Source organism: Musca autumnalis, unplaced genomic scaffold, assembly GCF_047663935.1.
Source record: "Musca autumnalis isolate F117 unplaced genomic scaffold, ASM4766393v1 scaffold_4, whole genome shotgun sequence".
NCBI lineage: Eukaryota > Metazoa > Arthropoda > Insecta > Diptera > Muscidae > Musca > Musca autumnalis.
Genome location: NW_027411977.1, coordinates 231,221,445 through 231,245,838, shown reverse-complemented (window position 1 = coordinate 231,245,838; position 24,394 = coordinate 231,221,445). Strand labels below are relative to the sequence as shown.

The following is a 24,394-nucleotide window of genomic DNA, read 5'->3' as shown; positions in this document are numbered from 1 at the left end:
AGGTGTGCCAAAAATATTTTAAAAAATCCACGAACCTTTGTAGGTGTGCTAAAAATATTTTAAAAAATCCACGAGCCTTAGTAGTTGCTTTAAAAATATTTTAAAAAATCCACGAGACTTTGTAGATTCCCTTAAAATATTTTTAAAAATCCACGAGCCTTTGTAGGTGTGCCAAAAATATTTTAAAAAATCCACGAGCCTTAGTAGTTGCTTTAAAAATATTTTAAAAAATCCACGAGACTTTGTAGATTCCCTTAAAATATTTTTAAAAATCCACGAGCCTTTGTAGGTGTGCCAAAAATATTTTTAAAAATCCACGAGCCTTTGTAGGTGTGCCAAAAATATTTTAAAAAATCCATGAGCCTTTGTAGGTGTGCCAAAAATATTTTAAAAAATCCACGAGCCTTTGTAGGTGTGCCAAAAATATTTTAAAAAATCCACGAGACTTTGTAGGTGTGCCAAAAATATTTTAAAAAATCCACGAGCCTTTGTAGTTGCCCTAAAAATATTTTAAAAAATCCACGAGCTTTTGTAGGTTTGCCAAAAATATTTTAAAAAATCCACGAGCCTTTGTAGTTGCCCTAAAAATATTTTAAAAAATCCACGAGCCTTTGTAGGTGTGCCAAAAATATTTTAAAAAATCCAAGAGCCTTTGTAGGTGTGCCAAAAATATTTTAAAAAATCCACGAGCCTTTGTAGGTGTGCCCCAAAAATATTTTAAAAAATCCACGAGCCTTTGTAGGTGTGCCAAAAATATTTTAAAAAATCCAAGAGCCTTTGTAGGTGTGCCCCAAAAATATTTTAAAAAATCCACGAGCCTTTGTAGGTGTGCCAAAAATATTTAAAAAAATCCAGGAGCTTTTTTGTCTCTAATTTAAAATTTGTTGCGATAAAATTAAGTAAAAACATTCTTCTAATTTTCCCCTCGAACCAAAAAAACATCATGAAAAAAAAACTAATCTACATTTTAATGAACAAAAAATATTTCCCAATTTTAATTTAACGCTAAATGACAAGCAACTGTTATCAATGTGTTGCCTTGTCACCAGAAATGACACATATTTTTAGATTTGTCTGTCAAAAAATGGAAATTATTTCAATAAAATAATTTGCATATTGTTGGCCAACCAACCAACACAATTTCAAATTTTAAATAATTAAAAAAAAAACAAATAAGTGGAACTAGGACAGAATATTTGGGTTTTTAAATTATTTCCATAAAAAAATATGCAGGTATTTAAAACTAAACTAGATCTGTCACAGGCATATTTTCCAATCAATAAAAAAGGATGTCACTTGCAATATATTTTTTATGTTGGTCTTTGTAGAATTTCAAGTTTCCTATTGTTTAGTAGATTGTATTGAACTTTACAATTTTATTTTTATGACAAAAAAGCCCTTCACAAAACCTTACCCTAACCATCAAAATTGTAAGTTCTTTCAATACCTTTACTCTTCTAGCATGGATTTTCCAAGCAAAAGGTTGACTTATTTTGTACTTGGATTTGATTTACAATAACAAAAAGTTTATGTTGAAGGCTTGACTGTTGCTGTTGTCAGATAACAATTACAGCATATCCTTTTCTGTTTGGAATGTAATAAGAAACAACTAAAACAAAGAACAAAATAACAACTGATAGCAATAAAACCAGTAGACAGGAATGTGTTCCAATTTTGTCGGAACAAACATCACAGCATATAGCCTATACTCACACACATCACTTGTATGTTAACTCGTATATGTACACTCATATAAAACATACCGCCTGAACCATGTTTAGGTCAAATACAAAGAAAACTAAGTTTAAAAAATAAAAATGATGATTTAAAAAAATATATTCATTTTAAATCCACCACTATATTCCTGGATAATAAATCTAGAGATCATATTTAAAATGTATCTCCATTAAAAAATAAATTTCTATTTGGTAGCTTAAGTAATTTTATTTCCATTGCCATTTTAAAATACCCACAAATTTTGTTCCATTGCTTTGCAATTGAATTTTGAAAGTTGTGGTCATTAGTGCGTATGAGTATTATTAATAGAGTAGTAGATTTAGTTCAAGGGCTATATCTTCAAAATTTCTTAACCAATTTAAGATCTGAAAGTTGCATATGAAAGTAAACTTATCAAGACATTTGACAATCTTTGAGCAAAAATCTGTGACATCATTAGAAACTCCATAAAAATGCATGTCTTTTCAAATATTATAAAATATATATTTCTAAAATGCCTCCGTATTATAAATTAATTATATTAATTGAAGTATGATAGCTAAGTTTATATTATTTTTTTCGTTTCTTTCTTTAAAATGTAATTTTTAAATTTGGCCATCAGTGCGTATAAGTGTTATTAATAGATGAGTAGTTCTAGTAAAATGGCTATAACATTGAGGTTACTAAACCGATTTGAGATTGGCAAAATTGATGCAAAAGTAGACATATCAGGCTTTTTGGGGTTTTCCTACTGACAGTCTTTTAGGTACCCTAAAATATTTAAAACAATCCACGATACTTTGAAGGTTCCTTTAAAAATATTTTAAAAAATGCTTTTTAGGAGCTCTAAAATGTTTTAAAAAATCCACTAGCCTTTTTAGGCGCTCTAAAATATTTTGAAAAATCCACGAGCCTTTGTAGTTGCTCCAAAAAAAAATTTAAAAAATCAACGAGCCTTTGTAAGTTTCCTTAAAAATATTTTAAAAAATCTACGAGCCTTTGTAGGTGCCCTAAAAATATTTAAAAAATCCACGAGCCTTTGTAGGTGCCCTAAAAATGTTTAAAAAAATCCACGAGCCTTTGTAGGTGCCCTAAAAATATTTAAAAAAATCCATGAGCCTTTGTAGGTGCCCTAAAAATATTTAAAAAAAATCCACGAGCCTTTGTAGGTGCCCTAAAAATATTTTAAAAAATCCATGAGCCTTTGTAGGTGCCCTAAAAATATTTAAAAAGTCCACGAGCCTTTGTAGGTGTCCTAAAAATATTTAAAAAAATCTACGAGCCTTTGTAGGTGCCCTAAAATATTTTAAAAAATCCTCGAGCCTTTGTTGATGCCCTAAAATATTTAAAAAAAACCCACGAGCCTTAGTAGATGTGTCAAAAATATTTAAAAAAAAAAACCACGAGCCTTTGTAGGTGTGCCAAGCTATTTAAAAAAAAAATCCATGAGCCTTTGTAGGTGTGCCAAAAATATTTAAAAAAAATCCAGGAGCCTTTGTAGGCGCTCCAAAAATGTTGAAAAAAATCAAACAGCTTTAAGATCTGAAAGTTGTTGTAAACTTATCAAGACACTTGACAATCTTTGAGCAAAAATCTATGACCTCATTAGAAACTCCATAAAAATGCAAGTCTTTTCAAATTTAAAAAAATATATTTCTAAAATCCTTCCTTATTATAAATTAATTATATTAATTGATATATGATAGCATTTTTTCTATTTGCAATTTAAAATTTCAAAATATGTGGCACCACTGCTTTAAAATGAAATTTTTAAATTTGGCCATCAGTGCGTATAAGTGTTATTAATAGAGGAGTAGTTCTAGTAAAATGGCTACAACATTGAGATTACTAAAGCGATTTAAGATCTGCAAAATGGATGCAAAACTAGACATATCAAACTTTTTGGTGTTCTTTTAACGCCAAACTCCATCATCATTGTATATTGTAAAAAATTTATTTCCAAAATTATTCCTTATCATAAAATTAATTGATATCTTGTAGCTTAGTCCAGTTTATTTCCATTTCCATCTTAAAATATCCAAGAAGGTTGCTATATAGCTTTAAAATTTAATTTTTAAATTTCGGCCATTAGTGCGTATAAGTATTATTAATAGATAAGTAGTTCTAGTAAAATGGCTATATCTTCAAAGATTCTTAACCGATTTAAGTTCTGCAAAAAGCATATGAAATTATGTAAACGCTCTTGACTGGTAGACGCCACCATCATTGGCACGCCCTTAAAAATTAATGTAATTTAGAATACTCAAAAATATTTATATCTAAAATTCATTTTTATTGTAAAAGAAATTGATGTCTGCCAGCTTGGTTTATTTTTTTGTCCATTTCCAACTTAAAATATCTAAATCCGACACACCATTGCTTTAAAATTGAACTTTTTAAATTATGGACATCAGTGCGTATAAGTATTATTATTAGATAAGTAGTTCCAATAAAATGTTTATAACTTTGAAGTTTCTTAATCGATTTAAGATCTGCAAAATACATATGAAAGTAGACATATCAAGCTATTTAGTGCTCTTGTACTTTCGATCTATATCATCATGGGAACACACACAGAAATCGAAATTTTTTCGAATATTGTAAAATATTTATTTCTAAAATTATTTCTTGCAATGATATTAATTTATATCTGAAAACTTAGTTCCTTTTATTCCCACTTACATGTTAAAATATCCTAAAATATAGCTCCATCGCTTTAAAATTGACTTTTTAAAATATGAACATTAGGGCGTATGAGTATTATTAATAGGGGAGTAGCTTTACTAAAAAGACTCTATCTTCAAGATTTCTTAATCGATTCACGATCTGAAAAATGCAAATGAAACTAGACACAATAGTAAATTTTTGATCACTACGAAGAAGTGACAAAAACGCAATGAAAACCCTCTAATAACCAAGACAATTCAATATTTGGAGATATCTATATTTTCCCTAGAAGATAAATAAGCCTAGAATTTATTTTTTACTTAGGTGGTGCGATACGGAATATTTGTGCCATAAGATATCTATAAATTTCTAAGCATAATCCATAACTTTGGCTGTAGAAAGTAGCCATATATACTGGAAAAAGATCGACGTCTCTAGAGAAAGGGTTCAATTCTATAGAGGTCTTAGCAAGGCATCTAGCGAGGCCTTCTTATTCTATAGAAGTCTTCTGGAGAAGCCTTCTATACAATAGAAGTCTTCTAGAGAGGTATTCTATACTATAGAAGTCCTATAGAGAGGTATTCTGTTCTATAGAAGTCCTTTAGAGAGGCCTTCTGTTCTATAGAAGTCCTCTAGAGAGGCCTTCTATTTCTATAGAAGTCCTCCAGAGAAGTCTTCTGTTCTATAAAAGTCCTCTAGACAGGCCTTCTGTTCTATAGAAATCCTCTAGTGAGGCATTCTATTCTAAAAAAATCATTTAGATAGACATTCTATTCTATAGAAGTCTTCTAGAGAGGTCTTCTGTTCTTTAGGAGTCCTCTAGAGAGGTCTTCTATTCTATAAAAGTCCTCTAGAGAGGCCTTCTATTCTATAGAAGTCCTCTAGAGAGGCCTTCTATTCTCTAGAAGTCCTCTAGAGATGTCTTCTCTTCTATATAAGTCCTCTAGAGAGGCCTTCTATTCTAAAGAAGTCCTCTAGAGAGGCCCGCTATTTTATAGAAGTCTTCTAGAGAGGTCTTCTATTATATAGAAGTCCTCTAGAGAGGCCTTCTATTCTATAGAAGTCCTCTAGAGCGGCCTTCTATTCTATAAAAGTCCTCTAGAGAGGCTTTCTATTCTATAGAAGTCCTCTAGAGAGGCCTTCTGTTCTATAGAAGTCGTCCAGAGAGGCCTTTTATTATATAGAAGTCCACTAGAGAAGTCTTCTATACTATAGAAATCCTCTAGAGAGGCCTTCTATTCTATAGAAGTCCACTAGAGAGGCCTTCTATTCTACGGAAGTCCTCTAGAGAGGCCTTCTTTTCTATAGAAGTCCTCTAGAGAGGCCTTCTATTCTATAGAAGTCATCTAGAGAGGCCTTCTATTCTATAGAGGTTCTCTAGAGAGGCCTTCTATTCTATAAAAGTCCTCTAGAGAGCCCTTCTATTATATAGAAGTCTTCTAGAGAGGTCTTCTGTTCTATAGAAGTCTTCTAGAGAGGCCTTCTATTCTATAGAAGTCCTCTAGAGAGGCCTTCAATTCTATAGAAGTCCTCTAGAGAGGCCTTCTATTCTATAGAAGTGCTCTAGATAGGCTTTCTATTCTATAGAAGTCCTCCAGAGAGGCCTTCTATTCCATAGAAGTCTTCTAGAGAGGCCTTGGATTCTATAGAAGTCCTCTAGAGAGGCCTTGTATTCTATAGAAGTCCTGTAGACAGGCCTTCTATTCTATAGAAGTCCTGTAGACAGGCCTTCTATTCTATAGAAGTCCTCTAGAGAGGCCTTCTATTCTATAGAAGTCTTCTAGAGAGGGCTTTCTATTCTATAGAAGTCCTCTAGAGAGGCCTTCTATCCTATAGCAGTCCTCTAGAGAGGCCTTTTATTCTATAGAAGTCCTCTAGAGAGGCCTTCTATTCTAGAGAGGTCTTCTTTTCTATAGAAGTCCTCTAGAGAGGCCTTCTATTCTATAGAAGTCCTCTAGAGAGGCCATCTATTCTATAGAAGTCCTCTAGAGAGGCCGTCTATTCTATAGAAGTCTTCTAGAGAGGTCTTCTATTCTATAGAAGTCCTCTAGAGAGGCCTTCTACTATTCTATAGAAGTCCTCTAGAGAGGCCTTCTACTATTCTATAGAAGTCCTCTAGAGAGGCCTTCTACTATTCTATAGAAGTCCTCTAGAGAGGCCTTCTACTATTCTATAGAAGTCCTCTAGAGAGGCCTTCTACTATTCTATAGAAGTCCTCTAGAGAGGCCTTCTACTATTCTATAGAAGTCCTCTAGAGAGGCCTTCTACTATTCTATAGAAGTCCTCTAGAGAGGCCTTCTACTATTCTATAGAAGTCCTCTAGAGAGGCCTTCTGTTCTATAGAAGTCCTCTAGAGAGGCCTTCTAATATATAGAAGTCCTCTGGAGAGGCCTTCTATTCTATAGAAGTCCTCTAGAGAGGCCTTCTATTCTTTAGAAGTCAACTAGAGCGGCCTTCTATTCTATAAAAGTCCTCTAGAGAGGCCTTCTATTCTATAGAAGTCCTCTAGAGAGGCCTTCCATTCTATAGAAGTTCTCTAGAGAGGCCTTCTATTCTATAGAAGTCCTCTGGAGAGGCCTTCCATTCTATAGAAGTTCTCTAGAGAGGCCTTCTATTCTATAGAAGTCCTCTAGAGAGGCCTTCTATACTATAGAAGCCATCTAGAGAGGCCTTCTATTCCATAGAAGTCCTCTAGAGAGGTCATCTATTCTATAGAAGTCCTCTAGAGAGGCCTTCTATTCTATAGAAGACCTCTATTCTATAGAAGTCCTCTAGAGAGGCCTCTATTCTATAAAAGTCCTCTAGAGAGGCCTTCTTTTCTATAGAAATCCTCTAGAGAGGCCTTCTATTCTATAGAAGTCCTCTAGAGAGGCCTTCTATCCTATAGAAGTCCTCTAGAGAGGCCTTCTATCCTATAGAAGTCCTCTAGAGAGGCCTTCTATCCTATAGAAGTCCTCTAGAGAGGCCTTCTATCCTATAGAAGTCCTCTAGAGAGGCCTTCTATCCTATAGAAGTCCTCTAGAGAGGCCTTCTATCCTATAGAAGTCCTCTAGAGAGGCCTTCTATTCTATAGAAGTCTTCTGTAGAAGCCTTCTATTCTATAGAAGTCTTCTGGAGAGGTCTTCTATTCTATAGAAGTCTTCTGGAGAGGCCTTCTATACTATAGAAGTCTTCTAGAGGGGGCTTCTATACTATAGAAGTCTTCTAGAGAGGTCTTCTATTCTATAGAAGTCTTCTAGAGAGACCTTCTATTCTATAGAAGACCTCTAGAGAGGGCTCCTTTTCTATAGAAGTCCTCTAGAGAGGCCTTCTATTCTATAGAAGTCCTCTAGAGAGGCCTTCTATTTTATAGAAGTCCCCTAGAGAGGTCTTCTATTCTATAGAAGTCCTCTAGAGAGGTCTTCTATACTATAGAAATCCGCTAGAGGGCCTTCGATTCTACAAAAGTCCTCTAGAGTGGCCTTCTATTTTATAGAAGTACTCTAGAGAGGCCTTCTATTCTATAGAAGTCCTCTAGAGAGGCCTTCTATTCTATAGAAGTCCTCTAGAGAGGCCTTCTATTCTATAGAAGTCCTCTAGAGAGGCCTTCTATTCTATAGAAGTCCTCTAGAGAGGCCTTCTATTCTATAGAAGTCCTCTAGAGAGGCCTTCTATTCTATAGAAGTCCTCTAGAGAGGCCTTCTATTCTATAGAAGTCCTCTAGAGAGGCCTTCTATTCTATAGAAGTCCTCTAGAGAGGCCTTCTATTCTATAGAAGTCCTCTAGAGAGGCCTTCTATAAAACCTCTGTACATTAGAACAATTCCCTGATGACTTCTATAGAAAATACTGCCGAATAGAGGCCTCCCATTTTGAAAAATCGCCTTTAATGTCCCCAAAATGTATAAACTTTACATGCGTTTCATTTTCCAACAAAAACTATCAAAAAATTTTGTTCCATTCCCTTAAAATTCAAGTTTTAAAATATGTCCATGAGAGCGTATGAGTATTATTAATTTGTCAGTTGTTTTACTAAAATGGGCGTAACTCCTTGAATTTTTGAGCGATTTAAAATCTGTTAGTTGCACCTGAAACTAGACACATTAGGCTATTAAGCTCTTTTTATGATCCAAGGCGAATTATTATGGAGAGTCTCATAAAAATTGCAATGTTTTGGAAACATGGAAATTATCGATTTTAACATACCTTGGAATTTTGTTTTAAATTGCAGGATATTATGGAGAAATCTTAAAATTCCTTTGAGATTTCTTTAAATCATGTCATCTACTACCTTCTGTTTATTTCATTTTTGTAATAATTTTGTCCTAAATTCCAATGAATGTGTTTTAAAAGCAGCGGCTTCTTTTGTAAATTACCAAAAACCTAGAAATGTCTCTTATCAACTTTTGTTGCTTTGTCGCTGGTTTGTTGTTTTAGTCTTGTCTAGTATTGTGTTTTCTTTTTGTTTTTGTGAGTTATGGTTTTGTCTTGTTTCCTCTTCTCTACATTTGTCTTGTTTACTACTCAGGGCTATTACGGTCGTTATACAAACTGCCACAAATATACATGTATGCAAAAGAACGCACACCCTTGCAGGAGGCAGTTTGTGTTGCAAATGCATATTTGCAAAAATTATGCAAAGAGCCTACCTAGTGTGTGAGTGTGTTTGTAAAGAAGATCTACTTGAATTAAAACATAAAAATATATAACACATAGAAAAAGGTAGATATATAATTTATGTATGTATACCAGCCAGCCACTTCATCATAACCCACACCTAGAGCGTGTAAATTCTATTACGCAAAGATGTACAAAAACAAAAAGAGAAACGCCATGAAGTTGTTGTACAGAAAAAAAAAGTGTGTGCGTATGTACTTCCGTAAAACACTCAAAGGAAAAATATCTAACAATTTTGGAATTTTTTTTATAAAATAGAAATCAAATAAAGTAAAATAAAATAATGTATGTTATTTTTATAGGAAACAAATCTTGTTTATTGTTATCACCTATGTAACCATCAAGAATACTATGTTACTTTTATCGATAAGACACAGAAAAATGCTTTAGAAGAAACAAATATTACCACCCTCAACTATCAGCAATTGGGTTTGATATACCGCCCACGGTAGTTGTGAAATAACAGTAGTTCAATAAAATAATTGCAACAACTTATCTAGACTTTTTATCAATAACTATGTTGTTTGTGAGACTACACCCACAAAAAGAATCAAATTATCTTACAAAGTTCCATTTGCAAGATAACACTTTAATTTTCATTATTGTGGTCCAACATGATTCTGTGTTTAACATGAAGCGCATGTAGTTTTACCAGAAACAGTATTTGTTTTTATTTTTAGATTTTTTTTTATAAAAAAATTACACAAAACATTTAAAAACAGACAAAATTGATTATTTCAATTAAAATGTCTCAGATTGTACCTCCCATATCGGAACATATCAGTTGCACACTTAAACAAGGTGCATGGTTTCTAAAAGCTAAGAGCCTCACAATACGTGCCATGGTTTTAAATACCCATTATCAATTCGTTTCTTCGAAATATATGGCTATTACAAAAATTAGTGCTCTATTAAAAATACTAATACGTCACCATGGACCGAAAATTAAATGTTCTCTAATTCCCTTTACGCTTCGCACAGTTTAATAAACAAAATAAATTCGTGTGCTGCTACTGAATAGGAATGTATTGAAGCCTTTAGCTTCCCTATATCAATTAGTTTTTGGGAAATATTTAATATTTATCGGCTGAAACTTCAAAAGCGCTGAAATTCCAAAATCGCAAAATCCAACACAGATTTATTTTACCCACAAGACCACATTTACATTTATCTTAAAGAACCCAAGTAATGCTTTTCAATTAGAGAAAATGGGGGCCACCGTGGTGCAATGGTTAGCACGTCCGCCTTGCACTCACAAGGTCTGCGGTTCGAATCCCAGGCCAAGCAACATCAAATTTTCAACGGTGGCAAAATTCCCCCTCAGTAATGCTGGCGACATTTCCTGAGTATTTAAGCCATGAAAAACTTCTCTACAAGTGGTGTCGTAAGACTCGCCGTTCGGACTCGGCAATAAGAAGTAGGTCCCATATCATTGAGCCAATATGAATCGGCGTGCACTCATTGATATGAGAGAAGTCTCCCTTGTCCCATCTGGGATGTTTGTGGAACAATTATTATAATGAAAATAACCCCTTGTTTTCCCACGCTGTGATCCCTAAAGAAAATCACAGAAAACCAAACAAAAATTTTGACATATGTGGTAAATTTTATACATTTCATAATATCTAGAAAATACGTCTAGTATTTTGACACAATTATGTCTAAACCCCAAGATCGTGTAAAACTCTTCCCAAAAATTCCAAAAACATAAAAATTTCTTCAAAAATGTCACTCTATACCAATAAAATTTAATTTTTAAATTGCAGTCATTAGTGCGTATGAGTATTATTAATAGAAGACTTATTTTACTAAAATGGCAATATCTTCAAGATTTGTTAACCAATTTTAGATATTTAAATTGATTTTGAAAGAAGACACATTAGGCTATCAAGCTCTCTTCATGAAGCAAGCCAAAATCCGATTAGAAAACTTGGAAACAATTACGTCTTTTGAGATATTATAAAATAAAAAAACACACAAATTATTACATTTGATATCTTGAAAATACGTCTAGAATTTTGGCAAAATTATGTTTAAACCCCAAGATAGTGTAAAAATCTTTCTAAAAATTCCAAAAATATAAAAAATTCTTCAAAAATGTCACTCTATGCCAATAAAATTGAATTTTTAAATTGCATCCATTAGTGCGTATGAGTATTATTAATAGAGGACTTATTCTACTAAAATCGCAATATCTTCAAGATTTCTAAAGCGATTTCAGATATTTAAATTTCTTTAGAAACAAGACATATTAGGCTATAAATCACAATTTATGAAGCAAGCCAAAATCTAATTAGAAAACCTGGAAACAATTACGTCTTTTGAGATATTATAAAAATTAATAAAACATAAATTATAGAAAACCACCCAAGAAGGTTCCTATAGATTATAAAACATCCTCTGGATAGAATACTAATTTTTTAGATGTCCTAGAGCCTTTTATTTAATAGAAATCATATTGAGAGGCCTTTAATACTTTTGGAAGTCTTCTAGAGAGACCTTCTACTAATTGTTTAGATGTCATCTAGAGAAGTCTGCTATTCCTCTATTTGCCTTCTATTTAACAGAATTCATCTTGAAAGGCCTTTAATACTTTTGGAAGCGTAAGTTTACTCTCGCTCACCACAAATTAGAGTCTACACAAGTTGTGAGCGCGAGTAAATTTACGCTGAATAAAGTCACAGTGCCTTTGCCTGTTCTATTCGATAGAATTTTTCTAGACAGCCCTAATATTTTATAGAAATCCTCCAGAATAGAAGTCCTCTAGACTTTCTATTCCATAGAAGAACTTTAAAGAGACCTTCTGTTATATAGACGTCCTCTACGGAGGCCTCTATCCCATGTAAGTCCTCTAAAGGCATTTTATGCTAAAAAATCCTCCAGAGAGGCCTTCTATTCTATAGAAGTCTTCTAGAGAGGCCTTCTATTCTATAGAAGTCTTCTAGAGGCGCCTTCGATTCTATAAAAGTCCTATAGAGATGCCTTCTATTCAGTAGGAGTCCTCTATAAAGGGCCTACATTCTGTAAAAGTCATAAAGAGATGCCTTCTATTCCATAAATGTCCTCTAGAGATACCTTCGGTTCTTTAGAAGTCATCTAGAGAGGCCTTTTATTCCATAGAAGTCCTCTAGCCAGGACTTCTATTCAATAGAACTCCTCTAGAGAGGCCTTCTATTCTATAGAAGCCTTCTAGAGGGGCCTTCGATTCAATAGAAGTCCTATAGAGATGCCTTCTATTGTGTAGAAGTCCTCTATAAAGGCCCAACATTCTGTAAAAGTCCTATAGAGAGGCCTTCTATTCTCTAAATGTCCTCTAGAGTTACCTTCGGTTCTTTACAAGTCATCTAGAGAGGCCTTTTATTCCATAGAAGTCCTCCAGAAAGGCCCTTTATTCTATAGAAGTCCTCTAGAAAGGCATTCTATTCTACAGAAATCCTCTATTAAGGCCTTCTACACTATAGAAGTCCTCCAGAGAGGCCATCTTTTCTACATATGTACTCTAAAGCAGCCTTAGATTCTTCAGAAGTCCTTCAGAGAAGACTACTATCCCATAGAGGTCTCTAGATAGGCCGTTTATTCTGTAGAATCCCTTTAGCGAGGCCTTCAATTCTGCAGAAGTCTTGTAAGGAGGCCTACTATTCCTAAGAAGGCCATTAGAGAGGCCCTATGTTCTACAGAAAAAACACTATAGAGGCTTTTGATACTCTACAAGTCCTCTATGGAGGTCTATCATCCTATAACAGACCTTGAAAGAGGCCTTCGATTCTTTTTTTTAGAAATCTCGTAGGGAGGCCTACTATCCTATAGAAGACTCCTAAAGACGCTGTCTATTCTCTATAAATCATATAGAGAGGCCTTCGATCCTGCAGAGAGGTCTTCTATTCTATATAAGTTCTCTAGCCTTCTATTATATAGAAGTCCTCTAGAGAAGCATTCTATTCTATAGAAATTCTCTATAGAGGCATTCTACTCTATATAAGTCCTCCTGAGAGGCCTTCTATTCTACAGATATACCCTAAAGCAGCCTTAGATTCTTCCGAAGTCCTCAAGAGAAGCCTACTATCCCATAGAGGTCTCGAAGAGACTTTTTACTCCTCTAGATAGGCCGTTTATTCTCTACAAGTCCTTTAACGAGGCCTTCAATTCTGTAAAAGTCCTGTAAGAAGGTCTACCATTCCAAAGAAGGCCATTAAAGAGGCCCTTTGTTCTACAGAAATCTTCTAGAGGGGCTTTCAATACTTTAGAATTCCTCTAGAGACCTATAAAAGACTTATAAAAAGGCCTTCGATTCTTTAGAAATCCCGTAGGCAGGCTCATTATCCCACAGAAGTCTCCTAAAGATGCTGTATATTCTCTAGAAACCATATAGAGAAGCCTTCGATTATTTAGAAGGTCTCTAGGGAGGCCTACTACCCTATAAAAGACATTTAAAGAGGCCCTCGATTCTTTAGAAATCCCGTAGGCAGGCCTACTATCCCATAGAAGTCTTCTAAAGGCGCTGTCTATTCTCTAGAAACCATATAGAGAAGCCTTCGATTCTTGAAAAGTCTTCTAGGGAGGCTAAATATCCCCTAGACGAACATTAAAGGGACCTTCGATTCTTTAGAAATCCCGTTGGGAGGCCTACTGTTCCATAGAAGTCTTCTAGAGGTGCCGTTTATTCTATACAAGCGCTCTAGGGAGGCCTTCGACTCTTTAGAATTCCCTTAGGGCAGCGATAGGCGGCGGGCGCTTACTGAGAGCACGTGAGCATAAATTGCCAGGCATTTTATATTGAAATTTACCCTCACTTGCTCTCAGTAAGCGCCCGCCGCCTATCCCTGCTTTAGGGAGGCCTTCGGATCTTTAAAAGTCCTTTAGGGAAGTATCCCAGAGGGGCCTGCTATTCTAGACAGACTTTTTACTTTATAGAAGTCCTATAGCGGGGCCTACTATCCCATCCAAGCCCTTTAGGGGGCCTTCTATTCTCTAGAGGTCATCTAGAGAGCCCTTCTATTCCATAGGAGTCCACTAGATAAGCCTTATATTCTCTAAATGTCCGCTAGAGAGACCTTCGATTTTTTAGAATTGCTCTATGGAGGTCTACTATCCCATAGAATACATTTTGAGAGACCTTCGATTCTAGCGAGGCCTCTATCTCCAGGAGCCAACTAAAAAAGCCTTCCGATTCTTAAGAAGTCCTCTAGAAAAGCCTTTTACTATATAAAAGTCCTCTAGAGAAGCTTTCGATTCTTTAGAAGCCCTCTAGGGAGGCCTACCATCTTATAGAAGATCTTTGATTCTTTAGAACTCATACAGAGGGATTTACTGTCCCATAGAAGTCGCCTAGAGAGGCCTTCTGTTCGATAGAAGTCCTCTAGCAAAGGCCTCTATCTCTAGGAGTCACCTAAAAAGGCTTCCGATTCTTAAGAAGTCTTTAGAAAGGTCTTTTATTACATAAAAGTCCTGTAGGGAAGCTTTTGGTTCTTTAGAAACCCTCTAGGGAGGCCTAATATCCTATAGAAGATCTTTAGAGTGGCCTTTGATTCTTTAAAAATCCCGTAGGGATGCCTAATGTCCCATAGAAGTCGCTTAGAGTGGGCTTCTATTCGATAGAAGTCCTCTAGCGAGGCCTCCATCTCCAGAGGTCACATAAAAGGCTTCCGATTCTTAAGAAGTCCTCTAGAAAGGTCTTTTATTACATAAAAGTCCTGTAGAGAAGCTTCCGATTCTATAGAAGCCCTCTAGGGAGGCCTACTATCCTATAGAAGATCTTTAGAGAGGTCTTTAATTCTTTGGAAATACTACAGGGGGACTCACTGTCCCATATAAGTCGAAGTATTCTAGAAGCCTTCGAAGAGAAGAGAGGCCTTCGATTCTTTAGAATTGCTCTATGGAGGTCTATTATCTCATAGAAGGCCTTTAGAGGACCTTCGACAATCCCATAAAGAAGCCTACTGTCCCATAGAAGTCGCCTAGAGAGGCCTTCTGTTCCATAGAAGTCCTCTAGCGAGGCCTCTGTCTTTGGGATTCATCTATAAAGGCCTCCGATTCTTTAGAAGTCCTCAAGAAAGGCATTTTATTATGTAAAAGTCTTGTAAAGAAGCTTTAGATTCTTTAAAAGCCCTCTAGGGAGGCCTACTATCCTATAGAAGATCTTTAGAGTGGTATTTGATTCTTCAGAAATTCTACAGTGGGGCTTACTGTCCCATAGAAGTCTTCTAGAGACGCCGTATTCTCCAAAGGTCCACTAGAGAGGCCGTTGTCTCTTTAGAAGTCCTCTAGAGAGGCCATTGATTGTTAAGAAGTCCACTACGGATATCTGCTATCCCATAGAAGACCTTTGGCGAGGCTTGGATTCTTTACAAACCCCATAGGGAGGCCTAATACTACTTCTAGAGACCCCGTTTTTTCCATACAAGCCCTCTAGGGAGGCCTTTTATTCTAAAGATATGCTCTAGAGAAGCCGTCGATTCTTTAGAAGTCTTTACAGTGGCCTTTGATTCCTTTTGAAATCCTGCAGGGGACTTACTGTCCCATAGAAGTCGCCAAGAGATGCCTTCTGTTCGATAGAAGTTCTCTAGCGAGGGCTCTATATCTAGGAGTCATCTATAAAGGCCTCCGATTCTTTAGAAGTCCTCTAGAAAGGCCTTTTATTATATAAAAGTCATGTATATAAGCTTTCGATTCTTTAGAACCCCTCTAGGAGTGGTCTATGATTCCTTAGAAATCCTACAGGGAGACTTACTGTCCCATAGAAGTCTTCTAGAGACGCCGTATTCTCTAAAGGTCCACTAGAAAGGCCGTTGTCTCTTTAGAAGTCCTCTAGAGAGGCCATTGATTGTTAAGAAGTCCACTAGGGACATCTGCTATCCCATAGAAGACCTTTGGCGAGGCTTGGATTCTTTACAAACCCCATAGGGAGGCCTACTACTACTTCTAGAGACGCCATTTTTTTCTATACAACCCCTCTAGGGAGCCTTTTTATTCTAAATATATGCTCTGGAGAAGCTATCGATTCTTTAGAAGTCCTCCAGCTAGGCTCACTATTCCAGAGAGACTTTCTGTTATATAGCTGCATTCTAGACAGACTTTTCACTCTTTAGAAGTCCTCCAGCAAGGCCTACTATCACACAGAAGACCTTTTAAGAGACCTTCGATTCTTTAAAAATCCCATATGGTGGCCTACTGTACCATAGATTGTAACTGATTTCAAGAGACACCGTTTATTCTAAGCAAACCCTCAAGGGAGGCATTCTATTCTCTAGAAGTCTTTTGAGAGGCCTTCGATTCTTTAGAAGTCTTTCAGGGAGGTCTACTATACCATAGAAGACCATTAGGTAATCCTTCGATTCTTTAGAAATCCTATAAGGTGGCCAACTATCCCATAGAAGACCTTTAGATAGCCTAGGGAGGCCGTTTATTCCAGAGAAATCCTACAGGTAGGCCTATAGAAGTTTTCTAGAAAGTTCGTTTATTTTAAACAAGACCTCTAGCGAGGCATTCTCTTCTCTAGAACTCCTCTAGAGAGTACTTTGATTGTGTAGGGGACTTCTTCACAATAAAATGCCTTTGTAGAGGACTTCTATAGAATATACGGCCCCTGTAGAAGATTTCTATAGATAAGATGGTCTCTATAGAGGTGTCCATATCAATTGCCTTTCTTAAAAAAATCTGCTGATTTCTTTCATAATTTACAATATTTAATAAGAGTACAATACTTTGGATAGAAAATATAATGACCCCATCAGTCCCAATTTTAAACTGCCTACTTTATCTGCTATAATTATTTCTTTTCAAGAATAGTCCCCGGAATCCTTTGGTGACTATAGCTTTCTTAGGTCAGTTACTATTTTCAAGCTAAAGACAGTTTTTTCATGTCTCTGTCTTTAAAGAATACCAATCTCACAATTTGGCTTACGCAATAGGTCTCCCCGACCATGTTTACGGCTGCACACTCAATCAGCCGTTTATTGTTTTTGTCAAGTGATCTCCCTAGAAGGCGCTACCAAACTCAGTCCCTCCATAAAATTAGCTTTTCTTACAAAATCTCCTGATTTCGATAATATTTGAAAAATTTTTAAAATTTTTACAATACTTTAGTCGTTAAACATGTGACCCCATAAGTACCATTCTAAGCTGCACACATGATCACCAGAGACTTTTTCTCATCGAGGAGGATCCCCGGAATCCTTTGGTGGCAATAGGTTCTTTAGATCAATTCCTATTTTAAAGACAATCAAACTTTTTCTTCATGTGATTGTCTTGAAGCAGTGACAATTTCACATTTTGGCCTACAAAGCAGGCTTCCCTGACCCTAGTTACGATTGCACACTTGATCAATTGCTTATATGTCTTATCTAGGGATACGTAAAATCGATTTCGGTTAATCGATTAATCGATTATTAGCCGCAAAATTTCTAAAAGTCGTAGTCGAATATTGACTGTGCGAAAACCGTATAATCGATTTTTCTTAATCGACTTTCGAAAGACGGAGTCAACTATTATTCGTACTCGACCATTAGTCGTAGTCTATTATTATTCGTAGTGGACTATTAATCGTGGACGACTATTAGTCGTAGTTGATTATTGAGTGTGCTAAAACCGCGTAGTTGGCGGTATTTTTTTATACATATACACATCATGGATCGCATCAACGAAGATGGTCGATTATATTCGATTATAATCGGTTTTGGGCGTTTAGCGAATAATCGAAAGTCGACTTTTAGTACACTCTCAAATAATCGACTAACCTAAAATCGAGTTTTAGGTTTTTCACGAAAACCGTATAATCGAAAAACCGATTATTACATTCCACTGCGTATCCCTAGTCTTATCCAGTGATCTCTTTAGAATCTTTTGGTAGCCTTAAATGTTCTATATCAATTCCTTTGTTCATAATAATTGACAGTTTCTTCAAATACCCCTGAATTAATAATACTTATACGCCACCATGTCCTCACAACATAAAATTAAGATTACCAAGAAACCGCTTGGAAAAATGACGGGATTTTTTCTCGATTGTATGCAGCACATTCCTGGCATATTATTAAACCATATATCTACAGATATGTTAGATATTTAAGATATTTCAGTCTCCATATCAATTGCCTTTTTCAAAAAATCTGCTGATTTTTTAAATATTTCAAAATATTTTATAAGAGTACAATATTTTAAGTATATGTAAAATATAATGACCCCATCAGTCCCAATTTTAAGTTGCACACTTGATCGCCTACAATTATTTCTTTTCAAGGATAGTCCCCGGAATCCTTTGGTGGGTGGGTCAATTACTATTTTCAAGCTAAACACACTTTTGTCATGTCTTTGTCTTTAAGGAATACCAATCTCAAAAATTGGCTTACGAAATAGGTCTCCACGACCCTATTTATTGCTGCACACTTGATCAGCCGCTTATTGTTTTTATCAAATGATGTCCCTAGAAGGTGCTACTAACCTCAGTCCCTCCATAAAATTTGCTTTTATTACAAAATCTCCAGATTACGATAATATTTAAAAATTTGTAAAATTTTTACAATACTACAGTCGTTAAACATATGACCCCATAAGTCCCGTTTAAGCTGCACACATGATCACCAGGAACTTTTTCTCATCGAGGAGAATCCCCGGAATCCTTCGGTGGCAATAGGTTCTTCAGATCAATTTCTATTTTAAAGATAATCAAACTTTTTCTTCATGTGATTGCCTTGAAGCGGTGCCAATATCACACTATGGCTTACAATGTAGGCCTCCCTGACCCTAGTTACGATTGCACACTTGATCAATTGCTTATAGGTCTTATCCAGTGATCTCTTCAGAATCCTTTGGTAGCCTTGTATATTCTATATCAATTCCTTTGTTCATAATAATTGACATTTTCTTCAAATACCCCCTGAATTAAAAATACTTATACGCCACCATGTCCTCACAACATAAAATTACGATTACCAAGTAACCGCTTGGAAAAATGACGGTATTTTTTCTCGATTGTATGCAGCACATTCCTGGCATACTATAAAACCATATATCTACAGATATGTTAGACATTTCAACAACATATTACATATATACACACGAGTTATGTGCAGATAGCAGATGAAATCTATGTTGTAGGTATTTATTTACCTTGCAAAGCCTCCAAGCACTTTATATATACATAACTCAAAGGTAAAAGAGGTCCGCAATAATTCTATACATAACTAGACTAGACCCTGCTAAAACCTTTTGTAAATAAAATAGGTAAATATAAGTAGTGTGTACATATGTATGTATAGGCTGGGCCTCTTTGAAGCATAGCAGCAATATATCCTTTCATACACCATTCGCCTGGAAGTAATGAGTAAAAGTGCGTGTTTGCTCTAATTTCCTCTTTTGAAATCACAACAACTACAACAACGTCATGTTTGTGTATCAGCATAAAATAGTTACAACAGAATAGAAAATGACGAGACAATAACAAAAACAACTACACCATACATGGATGACATGAACAAGGTAAATACGTTGTGGAAAATCATACTTCACTTAGGCCACACATACAGTAGGTTAATGCAAAGGCTTGGTTTTCAAATTAACATACATACAGCCAGCCATTAGACTTTGGAATGTTGGTCAAACCCATTTCATTAGTTTTGTTAAGAGACCCTGTGATTTCTCCCACCCCAAGGGTAATTGTATTAGACGGGAGAGTCCTGCAAACTAGAGCGATATTATAACACTTTCTCGGGTTGGTTTGTTATTTGCTTAGTGTTGTTTTAATGAATGTATTTTCCCGTCTATTATACGTTTGTGTCAAAAGCAAAATGTCATCACAAATGTTTTACAATTCCGCCATGAGTAGGTGTTTATTTCCTACAAACGGAAACAGGAAATCACCAGAAAGAAATCACCACAATTCTTCATGGGTAAATGGGGAATGTAAAGGGAAGGTAACGAAAAGGAAGTGTTAAAGGAGAAATAGGGGACATTTAAAACGCGTGGTTGGTTTATCTATACAAATGAAATGAAAATATTCGAATAAATTGATGATTTTTATTTCAATTGCGTTTTTATTATTCCTATATCACATATTAACCTTTGCACACTTGAACAAAATCCACTTTTTCTGATGAGGAAAACTCTCCCAAACCGTGTCATATCCTTCAGTACTCATTATCAATTCGTTTCTTCGTAATATCTGGAAATTACTGAAGTTAGTGTTCTATTAAAAATACTAATTCGCCACCATGGCCCAAAAATTAAAATTTCTCTAATTTCTTTTTCCATTTGCGCACTTGAACAAAAGAAATAACTTTGTGTTCTAAAAGATACCAGGAATTTACTGGGGCCTTTAGTTTCTCTACATCAATTCACCTTAAAAAATTCCAAATGAAGTTTCTCAAAATCGAAATGAAAATATTCGAATAAATTTATGATTTTTATATCATTTGCGTTTTTATTATTCCTATATCACATTTTAACCTTTGCACACTTGAAAAAAATTCACTTTATCTGATGAGGAAAACTCTCCCAAACCGTGTCATATTCTTGGATACCCATTATCAATTCGTTTCTTCGTAATATCTGGAAATTACTGAAGTTAGTGCTGTATTAAAAATACTAATTCGCCACCATGGACCGAAAATTAAATACGCTCTAATTTCTTTTTCCATTGGCATACTTGAACAAAATAAATATATTTGTATTCTGGAAGATACCAGGAATTTACTGGAGCCTTTAGCTTCTCTATATCAATTCACTTTAAATTAAATATACCACAATTTCCAAATGAAGTTTCTCAAAATCGCACATAGTAAAGGCATGACCATGGATGGGAAACGTTTATCATGAAAAAGCTAATCTTTTTAAAAACCCTCAATGCACTAGAAAACATTTAAACTTATTTCAAAATTTTGCTACATTCCCTTAAAATTGAATTTTTAAATTATTTGCTTTAGTGCGTATGAGTATTATTAATAGATGACATTTTTAAATAAAACGGCAATATCTCCAAGATTTCTGAACCAATTTAAGATGTTTAAAATGTTTTAGAAACTAAACATATTAGGCCATAAAATACTCTTTATGAAGAAATCCAAAAACTTTTTGTAAAACCTTGAAATTATTAAGTCTTTTGGGATATTATACAGTTTTTATAATATTGAAAATTTTGAAGACCTCCCTAGAGGGCTTCAATAGAATAGAAGGTACCGCCAGAGGACTTTTATAAAATACAATGCCTCTCTATAGGTCTTCTATAGACTAAAAAGCCTCAACAGAGGACTGCTATAAAAAAGAAAGCCTCCCTAGAGGACTTGTATCAAATAAAATTCCTTTCATGAGACTTTTTACAGAATAAAAGACCTCCTTAGATGACTTTTAGAATATAAGATCTCTTTAGAGGATTTCTCAAGAAGATAAGGCCTCTCCGGATGGCTTCTTTAGAATAGAAGACCTATCTAGAGAACTTGTGTGGAACAAAATGCCTCCCTAGAGGACTGTTATAAAAAAAGAAGGAGTCTCTGGACGACTTCTATAGAATAGAAGACCTTTTATGAAGACTCCTACAGAAGGCCTCCTTGGATCTAGATGACTTCTATAGAATAGAAGACATTTTATGAAGACTCCTACAGAAGATCTCCTTGGAAGACACATATAGAATAAAGCCATCTCTAGAGAACTTCGATATAATATAAGTTCTCCCTATATCTCCATTCCCGTAAATTTAAATTTTAAATTACGTGCATTAGTGCGTATGAGTATTATTAATAGAGGACATATTTTGCAAAATGGCAATATCTCCAAAATTTCTGAAGCGATTTTAGATATTTGAAGAGCTATGGAAACTAGACATATTAGGCCTTTAAAAAGTCTTTATAAAGAAGACCAATATCTTATTAGAAAACCTTAAAATTGTTGAGTCTTTTGGAATGTTAAAAATTTTTTATATTACAGACATCTTAGAAGACCTCCCTAGAGGGATGCTGCAGAATATAAGAACACACAAGAGGACTGCCATAGAATAGAAGTCCTCTCTAGAGAACCTCTATAGACTAAAAAGCCTCTCCATAGGATTTCTATAGAATATAAGGCCTCCCTAGAGGACTTGTAGAAAATAGAAGTTCTCCCTTGATGCTTTCTGTGGAATAAAAGACTTCTTCTGATGACTCCTACCTTTTGGAGAACTTCCAGAGAACTTTTCAAACTTAGAAGGCTTCCTTAGAGTACTTCTGTAGAATATGAGGTCTCCCTAGAGAACTGCTATTGAATTAAAAGCCTCCCTAGTGGACTTCTATAGAATATTAGAGCTCCCTAGAGGACTTATATCGAATAGATGGCCTATCTAAATAACTTGTATAGAATAGAAGGCTTCCCTATATGACATCTGTAGAATAGAAGGCCTCCCTAGAGGATTATCAATAGAATGTAAGGCCTCCCTAGAGGACTTCTATAAATTTAAAGCTTGCCTAGAGGACTTGCATAAAACAGAAGGTCTTCCTTGAGACTTTCTATGGAATAAAATATTTCCTTAGATGACTTTTAGAATATAAGCCGTCTTTAGAGGACTTCTCAAGAATAAAAGGTCTCTCCGGAGGACTTCGAAACAATAGAAAAACTCTCTAGAGGACTTCTATAGGATAGAGGGCCCTCTTATAGGGCTGTTGTAAAATGGAAGACCCCCCAGGTAGACTTAGAATGAAGGACTCCCCAGATGATTTCTATAAAACAGAAGATCTCTTTAAAAACTTCTATAGAGTAAAGGCCACTCTAGAGAACTTTTATAGAAGAGAAGATCTTCCGAAATCATTGATATCCGAAAATATGTTTAAAGGTGCTTTGATACTCAAGAAGGTGGATTAATAGGGGGGAAAGAAGTTCGAAAATGGTTTAATATTCGAGAAAGTTGTTTGATCCTCGATGAGGTTGTTTGAGGCAGTTTTAAGATCGTTTGATGCTCGAAAAAGTAGTTTGATATCCAACAAATACATTTGAAAATGGTTTAGTACTCGAGAAGGTATTTTAATACCCGACAAAGATGTTTGAATGTGATTTGATAATCGAAAAAGTAAAATGGTGGTTTAGTTCCCGTCAAAGAAATTTGAAGACGTTTTAATACTCGAGAAGGTATTTTGATGACCGACAGAGAAGTTTGAAGGTGATTTGATATCGGAAAAGAAGATTAAAAGACTAAAGGTGATATGCTACTTAAGGATATAGTTTGATAACCGACAAAGAAGTATGAAGGAGGTTTGATACTCAAAAAAATAGTTTGAAGGTAGTTTATACACGAAATGAAGTTTAAAGGTGGTTTGATACTCAAGGATGTAGTTTGATAGCCGACATACAAGTTTGAAGATGTTTAATACTCGAGAAGGTACTTTTGATATCCGACAAAGAAGTTTGAAGGTGGTTTGATATCCGAAAAGCAGATTAAAAGTGGTTTGAAACTCGACAAAGAAATTTGAAAATGGTTCTATACTCGAGCAGGTACTTTAATAACCCTCAACGACGTTTAACGTTGCTTTCATACTCGATAATTTAGGTTGAAAGTGACTTAATAGCCGACAAAGTAGGTGTTTTGATACTCGAGAATGTAGTTTGAAGGTAGTACATAGGTAGTTTGATACCAGACAACAAATTTGAATGTGTTTTGATACTCGAATCAGTTCGAAGGTGTTTTGATATCTAACAAAGAAGTTTAAAGGTGGTTTAATGCTTGAGAAGGTATTTTGATACCCGGCAAAGAAGTTCGAAGATGCTTTGTTACTCGAGAAAGTAGTTTGAAGATGGCTTAGTACCCACAAAGAAGTTTGAAGGTGGTTTGATTCTCATGATAGTAGTTGGAAAATAGTTTGATATTCGAAAAAGAAGTCTAATGGTGGCTTGATATTCAAGGAAATATTTTGATAGTCTACAAAGAAGTATGATGGTGATTTGATACTCGAGAAAGCAGTTTGAAGGCGGTTTGATATTCGAAAACTTAGATTGAAAATGTTTTGGTACTCAAGAAGTTATTCCTATATATGACAATGAAGTTTGAAGTTGGTTTTCTACTCGAAAAAGTACTTTGAAGATGGTTAGATACCCGCCAAAGAAGTTTCAAATTAGATTAATATTCGAGAAGGTATATTAATAATCGGCAAAGAAGTTTGAAGGTGGTTTGTTACAATAGAAAGCAGTTTGAAGGTGGTCTAATACACGACAATGAATTTTGAAGACGGTCTGACTCTCGAGAAGTTATTTGGATATTTGACAAAGAAGTTTGAAGGTGGTTTGATACTCGAAAAAGTAGTTTGAAGTGGCTTTGATACTCGGGAAAGTAGTTTGAAGGTGTTCTAGTACCGGACAAAGAAGTTTGAAGTTGTTTGATATCCGAAAAAGAAATTTGAAGTGGCTTT

The 24,394-nt window shown here is 35.2% G+C and overlaps 1 protein-coding gene across 3 annotated transcripts in view; it reads right to left on the bottom strand.

Moving 5' to 3' along the window:
* Positions 1-24,394, bottom strand: part of GlcAT-P (Glucuronyltransferase P) — a 197,918-nt gene that overhangs the window by 141,411 nt on the left and 32,113 nt on the right. The gene's annotated exons all lie outside the window — the stretch shown is intronic.